We start from the raw sequence: 16,584 nt of genomic DNA, 5'->3' as shown, positions 1-16,584 counted from the left end.
CTTCATAAATTAGAAACTCCAGCTGATCCTCAGTAATTACTCTTTAGGTCCCTCAACTACCATCTCTCTCCTATCCACATTTTCTTTTTCCCTGAAAAGACTGTATATAAACACTCACAGCATTCAAAGCCTTTCCCTTTTACACCATCATCTTGACTTTGTGTCTGTAATTTGATCCCATTCCACCACGGAGTGTTGTGCAATGGTGTTTTCAAATCAACTGTTAGTGGATACACCCATTCACCCCACCAAACGCATGGCAGTATATCTGCACTACAATGCACGCCAGTGTTATCTCCACTACCATCACTAATAGGGTTTTTGTTACATTCTTAAAATCAGTGTTACAGATTTAATTATTATTGTTTAGAGGCAATGGTGAAGATTAAAATAATGAGAGTTTTCACTGACTAAAGCAAAAAAAGGAATCACAAGAAAAGTCTGTTTCCATGAGCAAGGAAAGAAAACTTTTTTGGCTTTCAAAGGCTCACTTAACTGCTTGAATACTCAGCAAACATGGTCCCTTGAAGCCTAGGTTGAGCATTGTGGGTGAGCAGAGACACACCTGAACTGACTCCACTGCACCTATATGAGTTTGTACAAAGAGGCAGCAAAGGGTGAAAAGTTGGAGGGGATGCTGCGCCTACTGGGGACTGCCCAAAACTTGCCGTCCCTCAAGAGCATCATGCATGTGGTGCAGAAGCCCAAAGGCTGACAATGCATAAGCTAACATAACCCTGGCCTATGGAAGTCATTCTTGAAGCACAAAGGGAGCCTGTGATTTATTTACCTGCAGCAACAATATGGCTTTGAAATAGAAAGGCTAATGGAATCTGCTCTCCAAGTCCAAAGTAGCCAGATGCCAGAATGGCCAATAATAGCACAGTCTTCCACCTGAAGACAGCAAAGTGATTGCCCACTCAGTACTTTAAATCTAGGCAGATCTTCTAGCATAGGAACACTCCTTTTTTTCCTCTGGCAGGTATGCTGACAGATCTGTAACTTGGGGTATTCTAGGAATGATCAAAATACATAAATAACACCACTAAGAAGAGTACAAAAGATATGCTGTACTACTGCTCAGAAAGAAATATGTTTTATCTTTCTCCTTTTCCTAGAACATCAGGTGGCAATAGCTTGCTTTATTGATTTCTTCTGTTTCACATTTTTCCATCTCACTACACTTGTCTAAACTTACTCCTCACAGCCTATGTAGCCACCATCCCACTCCAACACCAGTTAACTACCTTCTAGCTCATGAAATCAAGATGAAAAACTGATCATATCTAACTTGTTTTGAAACAAATGAAAATATTCTGTTGTTACTTTCAAAGAGAAATACCATGGGTACCATAATTTCTATGTGGGACAAACAGGCAGTATAATGGGAGCCAGAGCCTATAGAAGGCAACCAGGAAGCATGAAAGTGTTTTCCTGTAATTCATCTTTGACCTTTTGGGCAAGCAATGAGAGCAGATACAGATGGCAGAATGTAAGAATGCATGCTTGTAAACCCAAAGTGAATACAAAATCTCAGCTGTAGGCACCACCATACGAAAAACACTACTAAAAATATGTTGAATCATGCCTACTTATGTACATTAAAAAAATCAGTGTGCGCATCTACGTACACTTGCACTAAAGGTTGAATAAAGTACATTCTTACTGTAGTGGCCTACATGAATCCCTCAGCAGAAGAAAAACGTGAAAGCGTCTGCAGGAACATAATTTGCCCTCAGCAGACCCAGGTGTGACTGAAAGAAGAGGGGGGGGGGGGAAGAAAATGCACAGCCACAGCCTCCACAGTTAAAACAAGTCAGCAGTCAGAATCCCCACATGCTGCATATACTGTACCAGAAGACTCACTGGAAGATTAGGTATGGAAAGCCAGTTGTTCCAATACCTAGTTTACATGAAATGAATTGCTGTTAATATCATCCTAAAGCCATAAGCAACATCATGTAGACGAACCTGATTCCACCATAAGTGAAACCAAGTTATATTCTACAGTGAATCTAATACAAACAGGGCCTTCAGATGCAACCTCCCTCCCAGCACAGTCACAGAAAGGTCTTTCCATGGAATCCAGAAGGAACTGCATCATGTCCTAAGGAATGCACTTGTGGTTATTGTAAAATAGCACCCTTCCACTTCAGTAAATGGAGTTATACTGGCTTATGCCAGCTGAGAATCTGTCAAATATCAAACTATATTAAAATATTCCTCTGAAATGGTTCAGCATTCAAATACCATATCTATTAAATCTTTAAAAATGTTAATTCTAATAATAATAAGCCAGTCAAGCACATGGCACCCCTATTATCCAGAAAGCTCCCCAAACGTGATTCATTATCTAGTTCCGCCTATTACTTCAATAGCTGCATTTGGTACTTCCGAGGTAAAACGCTGCAAGTGTCCTTAGCATGCTGCTCTGCCACACAGAGGAAAGGAAGTGAGGATTAACTAAGCCAGTTAAAACTGTAAGAAGAATGTAGATGGGCAACTACATCCTATCTTAGCTGGAATTAGGCCATGACATTGAGGTTAACCCCCCTACTTGTGCAAAAATACCATGGCTTTTTACTAACCACAAATGGTCACGAACTCAGTTTAACAAGCCCATCCACAATAATACAGCTGTAAAAAGCATGCAGAACAATCTCTGAAAGTGTGGTATTCTAGCTCAAAGTGCTCACCTATGCATACACCAATTGTAGTCCAAAACTAGACAAAATGAAGCGAGATTGCAAGACTGATGTAATATAATACTTTCACAGCACAACCACCTGTTTGAATATGAAAACTTCCTAAAAGCTTCCCCTCAATAGTTTTAGAGCGTTAATGGATAGAGCCTCTGCAGAACAGGATCTATGAGTAATGAGGAAAGTTGCAGCACTCACTGCCTCCTCCACACTGGGACACTAACCAATACAGTTTATGAAGTAAACAATTCAACAGCAGCTCTTCCAGAGCAGCTCCTCACCAGGGCAACACACTCAGGAATTAAAGTCACATTTATTCCAGAAAAGAGTATCCAGATAGGGAGCACCCCGCAGTATTTTATGTCAATTTTCCCACATCAGCAAGTCCTTGGAGTAAAGTATTAATTCTCCTTATGTTGTGTAACAGTTAGTTGGAATTAGTAAATACATATTGTTTCATTAAAAATATTATGTTCCAGCACATGCATTTAATTTGCCATAAAATATGGTATGTAAGAAGTCACACCATCTTCAATAAATCTAAAAAGATATTAGCATTTTTGTTTCTAATAAAAGATATTTCAAGCAAGTAGTAAAATTTCAGTGGTATATGGAAGGGGTCTTAGAGAAACACACAAAAAAATACGACTATAAACAAGCCATCATTCTGGTAAGAGGAAATACAAACAACCAGAATAAAAATAGTTGATGCACAAAAGCCATAATGAGGGGGTTGCTCAAAAAATAACTTCTACTTTGAATGGTTTGGATGAAATACAAATTATCCACAGAAAAGTGTGGACTGGCATAAATGTTTGTACAAAATTATAAGTATATTTCTAGAAGTATGCAAGAGACAACCGCCTGCATGCTGCACAAGGTCCCAACAACGCTCTGCGTAAGTACTAGTGCACAGAGTCCAAACCACTGCATTTTAATTACTATGCAGCCTCAGATATATTGCCTTTGATATGGAAATGTTCTTGTTCTCTCATCTTCACATACGGTCTCATGCACAGAAATCTTTATCTGATTCATAAAAAATAAACTAGAATCCAATCTCAACACCTGACCTCAGTGCTTAGAAGTTTTTTACTAAGCATGGTGTCACTATAAAAAGAATGGGTAATATTGGTGTAAAGTTAAGATATTTGGAGCAATGATATGAAGGATTTGCAGTTAGGAATCAAATCAATACCGCATCTCTGAGATTTTAGAGTTTCCTGTTGCCTTATGTCAGTCTACCAGTAACTGGAGAAACAATGGACTGTACACCTTTCTGTCTGGCTCAAGAAGAAAGAAAAAATATTTAAATGACATCCTGTCTTGTCACCGATAGAAAAGATGCAACTTAGGCACTTGCTGTATGAAATAAGTTCTGAAATCTAATAAATCACTAACATCAAACTTTACAGCTTTTTAAAAAAAATTTTATGTAACATTTTTGTGCATATTTTAAAGGTATGCACTACGAAGTTCACATGCAAAGAAGTAAATGTTTCCCAAGCTTTATCAACCAGGTAAAATAAACATAAAGAATACTTTAAATATAAACCAAGTACTTTTCTATATCCTACAGTAATATGCTGCCTGTAAGAAGGGTAAAAAAATTTTGCTTTGACAAATTCTACCAGTTACTCAGAAAAAAAATTAAACATTCAGACAAATTTAGATAATTCTCTTGGATCTATAGAATGACATTCTATTTTTATAAAGAATATGATCTGCGTAACCTTTCTATAGAAGATAATGACCCATCTGTAAATCATTTTGTTGCAGGTTATCTGGTTTTTATCACTTCTAGTACCTGTCTGTGCCTGATATGATACCCTTAAACACATTAACTTGATGGAATGTTTTGCCTGACTTCAAAAAAAACGATTGATAGATATTTATTCTCCACTAAAAATGAATGACTCTGATTAACCTAGTTTACCAATGTATCTAATTTTATATTACTCTTTCCAATTCACAGGGCTCAAGAAATATTTTATTAAACTAATTTCCAAGCAATGATTTTCAAACTTGGGATACTGTTCTCTCTCTTTTTAATTTAAGGAGACAAAACAGTAAACATAAAACTGATAGGAGTATTTTAAAATATACAAGAGGAGGAAAGAAATGTCTATGTACTGATTCTTGTTTCTTTATGAGAAAATCCATTTTTCAGGTTCCTGTTGTACTAATTGAAAGAGAATTATTTAAAACTTCACTGAATACTTGAATATACGATGGGTATATATAGCAGTTTCACCAGTGCCAAAGAACTCTAGACTTTCCGAAAGACAGTAAACTAAAAAATTAGCAGGAAATCTCTTACAATGGTGTCACAAATATTTGTTGTTGCCACAGAATAATGTTTTAAAAGAACACCTACTTCTGTGCTGAAAAGGCTTTGGGAACATGTAATTATCCGGTTTTATCACTGTAGAAATCGGCTGCTTTCCAGCAAATATGTCTATCATATCTCTTCCTTCTGCACAGAGCTGCATCTAAATACATATACATGTATTTCATATAGACATCACACCGGCCCAGCACACAACCTTACTAATGACAGGATTTTATCATGTGTTGTTTTCACAATATGTCATGGCCTGCAATGATACATCAATAAAATTTTTTTTAAAAATCTGAATAGCTCACATAAAATAAAAGGAAATTCAGTTTCTGTGGTTTGGTATCAAGTCCCCTAAAGTGCCCATTCTTGCTGTTCTACTTAAGGAAAAAATAGAATACGGTGTAAATTAAAATTGCACAAAAACACACTGAAGGAGATGAGTAGAAATGGGCTTACTAAGGCACAAACTTGAAACATGCACCTTTGTGCTTTGCTGCTGCTTGAAGAATAAGCTATATGTGAGCTACCGAATGCATCATAAAGCAGTACTTCTCTCGCAGGTTCTGACATCATGCAGAAATGTTTCAAAGCTCTGTCTCTGAGATTTACTATATTAACTGAAATGTTTTAAAAATATGTCGCTGTATCACTTCAGTTGACATAGCTTATATATACACAAACACCCCTATTTACATAACTTTTAAAACGTTAGTCATTACATACAACCTCTGCCAAACCAGCCCACTGATCTTTAAAGTCACACTATGGAAAAAGAAATATACATCACCTCATTGTGTGGGGTATAAATAAAAGAGCATCACGGCTTCTCTTTCCTAAGTAATTTTTGTTCTGTGAAATAAATAAATAAATAAACAAAAGCCTTTTAAGTGTGATCTATACACTTTTAAGGAGCAAATCAAATCAAACCAAGTGTAAAAGATTAATGGATATGCTTCCTGAAGTGATATCTCCCAAGGTGATTTCAGTGTTTAGCAGATATAAGGTCATGACTAAAGAAACTTTCTAACGTCCACTGAGAAAAAATATATTTGTTTTTGCTATCATCATGCAAAGCTCTGGCCTTTATTACCACAAGATATTCCAAGGCCTCTAAGAACTGCAGACATACATGGGTACTTTCAACTAAAAATACGATCAAAGATGCAAAAAACTTGTCAAAAGTGATTTTTTTTTTCCCCATTGAGCAAAAGACATTTGGCTGGAAGTGACCACTAACAATTGTTGGCCATATATATGAAAACCCACTGGCTAGGGAACAAGCACTGGCCGTTCCCACTTGTGAACAAAATCAAACTGACAAGTGAAGGCAACTAACTTCGGACATCAGTTATTTTCTACAAATCAGGCACTAGTGGCCTTACTAAAGAAACTGATGGGCTCCACTTTGTTTCTCTTTTCGGTTTCACCAGTGTGTAAACTGGTGGAGGAAGGAAAAAATGAGGCAGAGTTACCTAAGTTGAGCAGAGAATCAGTTTTATGTGCAGGGACAGACAGCCATCTGTCTTGCTTCCTTTACCCTATGTGTTATACACATGGCACTAGTTTGCACCCTGCGATCTAGCAGAGAAGGGAACTAAGTGAGCTATGAAGCAACCCAGCTAAGTCTCCCAGCAGTACTGAAACAGCGTTCTGAACTGCAAGAAAGGGAGAGAAAATAATGCATTTAGCAGAGGGTGCGAGATTGCAGACCAAAGGGCCTCTTACGTTCTCATCGCTGAATGAATTAAAGTTCTAGTGGAAGAGGTCGGAGAAATCAGAGTGAGCGAAACAAAAAGTATGACAGGAGAAACAGAGCCAGGAACCGTAAATCCGGGGACAAGGCGGGCAGCCGCCAGCAGCCAGAGCCTGCGGCCCGGCGGCCCTGGGAGGCGCGGGGTCCCCCGGCGGCTGCCGCTCCTTCCCCGCGGGGCTCCGGCTGCCCCCGCCCGCCACGGGGGCGGGAGCCCTTCCACAAGCTGGTGGGGAGGGAGCTGGCGCGGGTGGCGGAGGGGGCCGGGGCGCTGCGCGGGGCAGCCCGGGAGCAGCCGGTCACTCGCTTCGGCCCCACGGTGCGGCCAGGGGGAGCGGGGGCCGGAGCCGCCGCCGGGCCCCCACCCGCTCCCCCTCCCCTGGCCGCGGGAGTCCGGCGGCGGCCTGGGGAGCGGCGCTCGGAGCGATGCCCGGGGCTCACCTTCCCCTCCCCCCGGAGAAGTGCGCTTCAAAATGGTTTTGCAGGCGAGGTTGGCCTGGCTGCGCTTGGTGCATTGATTCCAAGTGCAGTGCCTGGTTTGGTTTCCGTATATTCTTTGGCTTTTAATAGCTAGCTGAGGGAAAAAAGAAAGCATTATTGTTTTCTTTCTTTCCTTCTCTCATTGCCTATTCTAAATTTGACTCCAAAGTTTAAGCAGTTGAATTGGCTAATTCTGAATACAGTCTATTGAGAGACCAGACACAGCAGTATATCCCTGTATAGCAATAGATACAATGTGCTGAATTGGCAGTCTAATTATAAATGTGGCATTTGGACCTCCTTTCAGACCCAGTGCCACCTTACCTTATGAGGGAACTTCAACTACAGCAACTGTTCAAAACAAAATGCCATTACAGGATCAGCTTCACCCAACACTGGAATCAGCCAGGGGATTGTTTTACAAACAGCCTTTCTCACTTAACACAAGAATGTATTATAAGGAAAAGTTATGGACAGTGCAGAGTCTGAAGAAAACGCATATGTAGTTTCTGCCAGGTGTCGAGCTACTTCAAACTGCAGCATACTCCAAATGACCTCATTATTTTCTTTTAAATGTACTCACTATAAATAGATTATTTCTTAGTTTTACTAGAATGAGCTGGTAGGTACGCTTGCTGTTTATATTCTAAGTGTAGCGTGCATGTAATGTTGTGAGCACAGAAACACGCAAAATATCCTGGCTCAAAACAAAAACCTGCAATAAGATCCTGCCAAAGAATCATGGTGTGCTGAAAAAAGTTTTTTAAAGCGTCTTTTCCAGGGAAATATCTGTATATGATGGCAGACTACATGCACATATCTCACATTCATTCTTATTATTTACTTTATGGTATAATGGCTTAATTAAATGAGTGGGCACAAGCACGTCAATAAAACAAGTCAAGTCAAGTCGAAGTCTCAAAACAGGTTTCAAAATTACTCCATTACACGAAAACAGAAAGGGAAATTCGTTATTTCTTGGACTTCAAACCCTGTTTAGGGACTGGATAAAACTGTTCTTCTGCCCTCACCATCAGCACTGAAAATGGAAATAACCAAAAATGTTTAAATGAGGGTAAAAGAAAACAGTACGAACAAAGTGCCGCTTGTGTGCCGAAGGCTATTTAAATTAGCTTAATAAACATACACCTTATCTACAAACAGCAGGCGAAGATATATTACTTTATCACGGAAAGTTTCACCGTCTATGTTTTTGGGAAACACCCCTAGGACAGAACTAATCTGTCATCCCCAGGCTCCCACCAGGCTGACTTTCTCTCCAGCCCCCCTGCCCCCCCGCCACTCAGACACAACAGTAATTGATTTTCACGTTGCCACTTTCACTCCTTCCCCTCCTTTTAAAAAAAAAAAATATATATATATACACATATATATATATATGCACACCAACTCCCCCGGTGAAACCGTCCGCAGAAAGCTAAGACAGCAATCAAATCGATATGATCAGTGGCTCTGATTGACCTCAAGGCCCTGCTCTGCTGAAGCCCGCAGCCCCTGCTGCAAGGCGGGTTAACTGCTCCGCGCTGCTCAGCGCCACTCGGAAAGGCAGCTGGGAAGCTCTCTCGGCAGAGGAGCAACTCTGGCAGCTCAATTATTAATGCACGCGTGGAAGTACCTGCTCACATCACGCCTATACGTTCTCTCTCACGTATCTACACACAGCCACGCTCACGCAGGGGCGACCCCGCCGCCGGTACACGCGTGTATGCATCACACGAGCGGGCTCGGCGGCAGAGCCGGTGCCCGCTCCTCCCCGGAGCAGGGCAAACCGCAGAGGCACCCTCATTAGCTCCCACTGATGATTCCTTTCAGGATCATGAATGGAACAATTGTCAAAAACTGCGGGAAAAAAAAACAAGCCCCGAGACTATTATATACAGACACAGCTTGTGTGCGCGCATGTGACATTTGCAGGCAAATTTGTTCATAAACTCTTCAGCATTATCCGAGATAAAACGTTAAATTGCTTATACAGTTAAAGAGGCTTCTTATCCCCAATCAAAAAACAATCAGCTTCGAAGGTAGTGAAAGCCAGGAAAAGAACAAGCTCTCCACCAGACACACCTTGCCTCACTCGTACCCTACAGCACCGTCTGTAAACAGCTGCGATAGCTTGTTGCAGCTGCCACTATTTTATTTTAAAATAATAACAATAATAACAATAGTAAGCGAAATACTTCCTGAAAACTTACTTTGCATTTAGTTTAGGCACTATTCTTTTTTTCAGCTCGCAAAGGAAGCCGTTTTGTCCAGGTTAGGTATTGTCTACTTATGGATCAGCCTCTGGCTAAGGGTTTATTTTAATTTATGGCTTATGCATTCTTTTAAGGTCGATTTGCATGACCTCCGGCAAAGAGCTAAGGCAGCAAGAAATCCCAAGTCGAATGTTGCTACAAAGCGGCACACATCTCCCCTTGCCCAGGTGCAAACAGAGCCCTCTGATGATGGACTGCTTTCTTCCCCCCTCCTTGTGTATCACAAATTAGGGTGCGATATCCATTTTAAAGTTTTCGGTATAACTTTATCCAAACCCTCTGCCCGGAGAGATAAGGCGCCGCCGCAGAACGCAAATCCCCGAGGCGGCGCCCCCGTGCGGCCACAGCCAGCACGGCCACCGGCAGCTTTGTGCCGCGCTCCGGGGCCAGCGCTCGCCTGTGGCGAACTCCAGAGCAGTTGCCCCCCTCAAACTTAGCGGGGAACTGAAAAGCAGCACTAAAGTCCCTTCGCCTTTCTCCATCCCGTGTCTCGTGGGGTCACCCGTGAAGACGAACCCACGCGAGCACTTCAGAGTAATGACAGCAGCGCGCTGGTCTCAAAGATTTGTTTCGGATTTTATTTTTCCTCTCTCCCTCTTTCTCCCTCTCGTGTTAGCTCCTTACGCACAATATCTTCCCAGCACCATGTGTTCGCCTGCCGTGGGTGATCTTAAAATACAACGCTGATCTGTCACTACATTTTTAAATAAACTCTACTCGGGAAGGATGAGAAAGTGTTGTGATTGCAAGGTACTGGGGTCCCTTAACATCTCGGAAACCTCGGGATTCAAACAGCCCCGGAAACTCGCACGGGGACGAGATCATAACTACTTTTCCCTAAAGAAAAAAAAAAACCACACAACAACAACACCCTCGTGGTATAAAAGTAAATAATCGTGCAGGGGGAGGCGGGGGGAAGGGGTGAATTCAGCAATGTTAAAAGCTAAACAACAGATCTACCTCCGGACGCTGCTGCTTCACTCAATTGCAACTAACAACCCATTAAAGATAGCGCAGAGGGAACCGGATTCTCTCCGGCAAAGCGACATAAATCCAGCGAAAACCCATTAAACCACCACCACCACCACCACCACGCCACGCAGCACTACACACCACAGCAAACAACAGGTATACAACACAATAGGGCTTTTTTTTCCTGGTTACCTCCTCGGGATCCAGTGTGGCACAAAGCACTGGGAGAGCCTCCTTTTTTTTTTTTTTTGCAACGCGCTTCGGTAATTTTCATTAAAAAAAAAAAAAAAGAAAAAAAGGGGGGGGAGGAGGTGAAAGGGGAGAGAGAAAGAGGAATAAATGAGTGGTAATTCAGTAAAATAAAATAAAATAAAATAAATGAACTAGAGTCTGCTGGTGTTTCTCCGGGCCATGGATGTGCAGGATCCCGATCGTTAGAAGTTTGCGGATGGGTTGCCTGGAGATTTGGTTACAATCAGGTTCATTATTATTATTTTTTTTTCCTCCTGAAACAAGTGAAGGCGATGGTTACTGCTGTCAATCTTGGCAATCAATGTGAGCGGCCATGTCGTAAGTATTCAAAGCATTTCCCGTCGTGCAACATCAGAAAGTGAGTGGCCAGGGCATTGATCTGAGGAAGGCAAAAGGAGGCAGGGCTCCCCCGCCCAGACAGCACAGGCAAGATGAGACAACACAGAGAGAGAGAGGGGAAGAGAGAGAGGGAGACTGAGAGCGAGCGAGCGGGGAAAGCAACAACTGCGGAGAAAGTGAGCACAAAACAGAAAGTGAAATCACCCTGGGCTGCCAGCCGCATCCCCGCACAGCTATCACCACTCACATTGCTATTAGACACATGAAACCCTAAACCTCTCTCCTCTAATGACCACTGATTGCCCGGAGTGGTGAGGAAAGGTACTAGAAAGTTACCGGGGAGGGGGTGCGAGGGCGGGGAGGGAGGGGCGGGCGGGGGCCGGAAAAGGAGGAGGGGGAGCGGGGGGGTCCCGGGAGAGCCGGTTCGCCGGGCCGGGGCTGCGCGGGGGGAGCGGCGTGTTACACGCTGGCCCTCCCCCGCTCGGCACGGCGCTTCCCGAGGAGTGCGTGGGGAGGCACACACCAAAAAAGTCCTACCGGGCTCCTGCTCACAAATTAAAAAAAAACAAACAAAAAAAAGGTGGTAAAGCGGGAGAGAGAAGAGACACGCAGGGCATGGGAAGGACTGGTGGGGAAGCGTGGACGAGCACTCAGCAAGCGCTTACTGACAGTTGATGAATGGGGCTCTGAGGAGCCCGATCCCACAGCCCCGTCTGGGTAAAAAACAGATGAAAAGTAAAGTATAAATTACACTAGAGACGAGAGTCCAGCTACAGGGACCCGGAGGAGAGGAAGGGGAGAGGAGGAAGGAGAAGGCACTCGAAGTCCACAAACTATGTAGTGATGCGTTCCACAGAAAGGTAAAACGTGAGCACAGTTAAAAGGGAAAGACAGGTATGACCGGAGAAGAAAAACTCAATTAGGACGGACTCGAGCTGAAGCTGGGATTCTCGTGGCGACGACGAGAGGTTTTAGCAGCAGCAATATATAAATATCTCTCTCTCTGACTACCAAAAGGCAACAGATAGGGACTTGAATATCAGCTTGAATACCAATTTAGGAACTCACGCTCCCTTGGAAGTGCTAATTGAGAAGCGGGGGGGGGGGGGGGCGGAATCTGGGAGAAAGAAGGGGAAACTTTAAGGAGCTGAGGAGAAAATCAACCAGTGGCACAGAGTACTGCAAAACCAAGAAAGTCTCTCTGCTGTATTTTTACATTCCAAAGGTAAACATAAAAGAGTCTTTCAAACTGTCAGGGGCCCGCAGATCAGGTGGGCAAACAGCGCTGCAAAGCTAACGTCTCCCTCTTTTGATATTATTCACACCTAGGCTAAACTGTTGTTAAGATGGGAGTGCGGAAAGCAACCTCAAGCCCACAAAATGAGAGAGAGAGAGAAGTTGTTGATTCATCTCTGTATTTTTGGCACCTTCTCCCCATTTTCCAGAAGGCGCCTGGAACAGTTAGTAACAGAGAAACTTTTTAATTTTAAAATAGCTTCATAACTTATAGAGGCCAAAAAGACGAGGAGAAAGCCTGATTTCGCTTTCCTCCTCTCTCAAGTAGGAATTTGCGGAGTAAGTTAGACCCAGAAGCATACTCAGCCCCACTGCGAATGAACCTCGCTTCATAAGGACGTGATGAAAATTGAGCATTAACGTGATGGCACAGGACTGATCTTATCTGGCTCTATTTCATTTTGTTAACAGGCTGTAAAACTCGACACGCTACTGGAATCGCGCACATTGCATCCTCTACCTTGCTATCCGAGGTCCTATCGTCCCTCTCGAGTCGAGTCCAGGGAAAATGAGTTTTAAGTCAGAACCTTTTGGAATAGCGGACCTATTATAGACAGTATTTTTGGCAATTCCACTACAATAAAAAGAGCAATCAGTCCTATTCGGCAAGCAGCAAACACCTTGAAACAGAACTTTGGAATTATCTAATAAAGCTTTATCATCAGATTAGCTGGCTGAGGGCATAGCTGCTAATTTCCATGCATTCTCTGAGTTTTAATAAAAGACTAAAAAAAGAAATTCGGAAACGGGGTAAATTGTAAGACTGTAAATACTGAGTTTGTATTCACCTGCGCTCAGCTCATTCACAGTGTTCACCTTGCTGCAGTTATCTGGGCTATGGATTTAGCAACAGGAAATAGCTGCCTTTCCAGATATTGCTATGTCCTTTTTAATCTTTAATTTTAAAAATTCCCGTAATTGGTCACTAATACTTGCCTTGTAACAGATTTAAACCTGCTGCAAGTAAAGGAAACACCTTGACTCTTTGCATAACTAGTAGCTTTGGCGCGCAAAATTTACAAAAAAAAATTAAAAGACCTCTGTAAGAAAAGAGATGTAATCACAATGCAAGGACGAACCATCCTGCCCGAGTTTGCAACCTCATCAATTTGTTACTGGAAGGTGGGGGTTTTTTTGCTTTCAAGAAACAAGCAGGCAAGAAAAAAAACCACCAACACCTCCACTCCTCAAATGTAGCGTGCTCCTTATTAAATACGAGGGACAAGAGATCATGAAGGCATCAGATCAATCTAACCGCCCAAGTAGCCCCAAATCGGGAGAGCATGTCGCTGCAGTCCCGAAGATCCTGTGCAGAGAGGGACACTCGGCTGGGGCAGGACGCGCAGGGATGCGGCCGCGTTCCCAGCCGGAGCGCAAGCCCCGCTCTGCAGCTTGTTGCTTCCCCTGTGTGATCAATGAAGTTACAGATGGAACACACAGTGCCAGAGCTATAACTTCTCCGCGGCAGAGAGGAAGGACTCCTTGGGCATTGTATGCAAATGTGCGTGTGTGCGCGCTGCACAGGAACAATTGTGGTTCCCGCTTTGTTTGCGTAAGTGAACACCCGCCGTGTAGATACGTATACACATGTCGAGAAACAAGAAAACGCTTTTACTTTTAGCGTTACCATACGTTTAGGGATCGCGTTTGAAATTACTTCCCTTGCTTTTGCTTCATGAAGGCTAAAAGCAGCCGGAGCAGCCGGCGCAGGCAGATGTTGAGGAGGGATGCTGAACTGCTGCAGGTCGTTGCAGAGGGAAGTGGGATCGGAGGCGCTCAGTTCAAGTCGGGGCACTTACCTGTTCACAGCTCTCACCGCATTTTGCGGCGGCTCTCATTAAATAAGTTAAAGTAAAGCGATATTCAACAAGGGAAGCAACCTGTCTGTTTTACATGCCGCATCTTTAAGATGATGAGCAAACCTACAACTCCTGCAGAGTTGGTGGAACAGTCTCGGAAGTTTTGATTCAAAGAGCAAGAAATTCCGCCTTAAAAGTCATTCACCCAATACTAAACTCCCCTTTCTCCCCAGCTAATGCCGGGCAATTAACAGGCATATTTATAAATTCCCTCTACTGACACTCTCCGACAATTAAGACTTTTTATAGGCTTGTTAAAGATGCTCGGATAAACTTTTGCAAAATAATCAACAGCATCTGAGAGAAAGCTAAAGGAAAAGAAGTTAAAGCCTGATCATACAACTGGGAGAAAGTTTTGTTAAGAGTGGGTAGAAGCGTATTACTGCACGTTTCTTCATAAGCAAACCCATCAGCTGATATGAGTTCCCCTAGAACAAGAACCTCTGGCGATCTCCTCAAAATTTAGAGAATGTTTGCATTTTATAACGCTCAAAGCTAAAGATCTCACTGAAACCCAAAACTCTGAATTCCTTATAGCGTCATCTGCCAACACAATGTATTGTCCTGGCGGAAAGAGGATCAAGCAGATTTTAATTTCATTTGAAACTGTGCATCATCTTGATAGTGAAGTAAAAAGCCGCAGCAACAATCTCCCCACTCCACCCCCACCCCCCCCCACCCCGCCGTTCCAAAAGAAAAAAAAGGAGGGGGGACACGACTGAAAAAAACACATAAACTTTTACAAAGAAAATAAAAGCAAGTTTGACATGAAAACCCCTTCCTCTCTCGGAAAGTTCATTTTAAAGGTCCCCTCTGTAAATCTAAAGTGCAAACACCAGGCTAAGGTAGTGAGTGGCTGGAATTTGCATGCTGATAAGAGAAGGCTGTTGTACTTACAGTGACAGAGGGCAGGCTGCGGAAGAAAAGCTGTTTGTGTTAGCCTGAGAGTCACCCAGGGCTGCAATGAGAGGAGAAGAGAGGAGTGGGAGTGCCAAGCTGGATACACCTTCACCGCATCTCATCACATCTGCCAGCCTCTCTCTCCCTCTCTCTTTCATTTCCACATTCCCTTTGTTCCTGAAAAAAAAAAAAAAAATCTACACGTCACATCAGTCCCCAGATGCAGTCTACACCAAAGAAAAAAAATGAATAATTCAATCAAACTGTGCATAGTCTCTAAGGCAATAAATCTATTGCACTTAAAGAAACGAAGGGTAATTACCGCTATAGAATTAGAATAAGGCCAGAGCGCGCAGGGATCCCAGGGTCTGTAAACTCCACGGTCAAATAAAGTTTCATTTATTTAATCCTTTGACAACCCCAATGTAAACTCAAGGGGAGGATCGGAACTTATTCCGGTTGGGTTTGAGAATGCTTAAAGTGAATGTTACAAAAGGAGAACGCCCGTGATCTGTAACAAACACAATGCAAGGAAGTAGAAGTGTTTCACCGCATCACCTCCAGGGTCCGTTCCCCCCTCCCTAATGAAGAGCAGACCACGCTCCCACTTCCACCGGCTTCTGCTGCTCTCTGCAAGTGCATCGGGAATCGCTGGCAGCCGGCAGCCGCGTTACCTGCTCCTGGTTGCCAAGAAAGCCTGAGAAAAAGTCAGGGTAACCGGCAATTTTGTTCCACGCTCTGGCGGAAAGAAGCCATGGGGGATTTGCATCGGCACGGATTGACTCGAAACGCTGCCCCTGACTTGTGGACGTGTGCTGGGCTCAGTTTGGGGACTGCCTGCGGGGGCGGGGGGAGCACGCTGGGGAGCCGATCCCGGCTGGCCAGTGCTGCTGGAGCCCCGCGACAGAGCGGCCGAGGTAGAATGGAGGAGAGCCACGCTTTGCCCTCTCCTACATCTAACGTTGCTCTCTCGGTTCGGAGGTAAGATGACTCTATATTGTGTTTATTCTCTCCGGGTAACTCGGGTCCCAGGGGCACGCTTCTGTATTAATGAGGGCGGCGGCTCAGGGCTGTGTCTCAGACCGTTATACTCGAATCAAGCGGGAGTTTAACGTCGGCATCTGCTGCTTTACACTTTCAATCACATTCTTTGTAAACTTCTCCTGGGGGCCTGGGGGAGGAGAGAGACAAGGGGGGGAAAGAAACAACCCCAGGTGAGACCGTGCTGTTCAGATGCCACAGACTCTCGCTCTAATTGAGCCGGGCTTTGTGGCGGCCGGGAAGTTTAAAACACCTTCCACTGACGCAGAGCATCGCGCAACTACTGTATTTGAACCACTTTCATAGACAGTTTTGATTTATCCAAAACATTAATGGAACTATTATTCTAATAAAGGTAAACTAGAAAACACACTTG

The 16,584-nt window shown here is 43.6% G+C and overlaps 1 protein-coding gene and 1 long non-coding RNA gene across 10 annotated transcripts in view; one reads left to right on the top strand and one right to left on the bottom strand.

Annotated features, from left to right (window-relative positions):
• SOX6 (SRY-box transcription factor 6) overlaps positions 1 to 11,099 on the bottom strand; it is a 377,869-nt gene extending 366,770 nt beyond the window's left edge. For 5 of the 9 annotated variants that reach the window (XM_065635310.1, XM_065635320.1, XM_065635319.1 and 2 more), the window contains exon 1: positions 9,487 to 9,562. The gene's annotated coding sequence lies outside the window, so the exon portion shown is untranslated. Of the gene's footprint in view, positions 1 to 8,909; positions 8,983 to 9,486; positions 9,570 to 10,713 lie in introns of those variants that run through there. The other 4 variants (XM_065635311.1, XM_065635316.1, XM_065635314.1 and 1 more) reach the window with 3 other exon arrangements.
• Positions 11,100 to 11,221: 122 nt separating this feature from the next.
• On the top strand, positions 11,222 to 13,072 carry LOC135989886 (uncharacterized). The gene is made up of 2 exons (XR_010606339.1): positions 11,222 to 11,433; positions 12,820 to 13,072. It is a non-coding gene; the product is annotated as an uncharacterized LOC135989886 (long non-coding RNA).
• The last annotated feature ends 3,512 nt before the right edge of the window (positions 13,073 to 16,584 follow it).

Source organism: Caloenas nicobarica, chromosome 5 (genome assembly GCF_036013445.1).
Source record: "Caloenas nicobarica isolate bCalNic1 chromosome 5, bCalNic1.hap1, whole genome shotgun sequence".
Lineage (NCBI taxonomy): Eukaryota > Metazoa > Chordata > Aves > Columbiformes > Columbidae > Caloenas > Caloenas nicobarica.
Note: the sequence above shows the minus strand (reverse complement) of the source record. Positions and strands in the feature narration are given on the sequence as shown.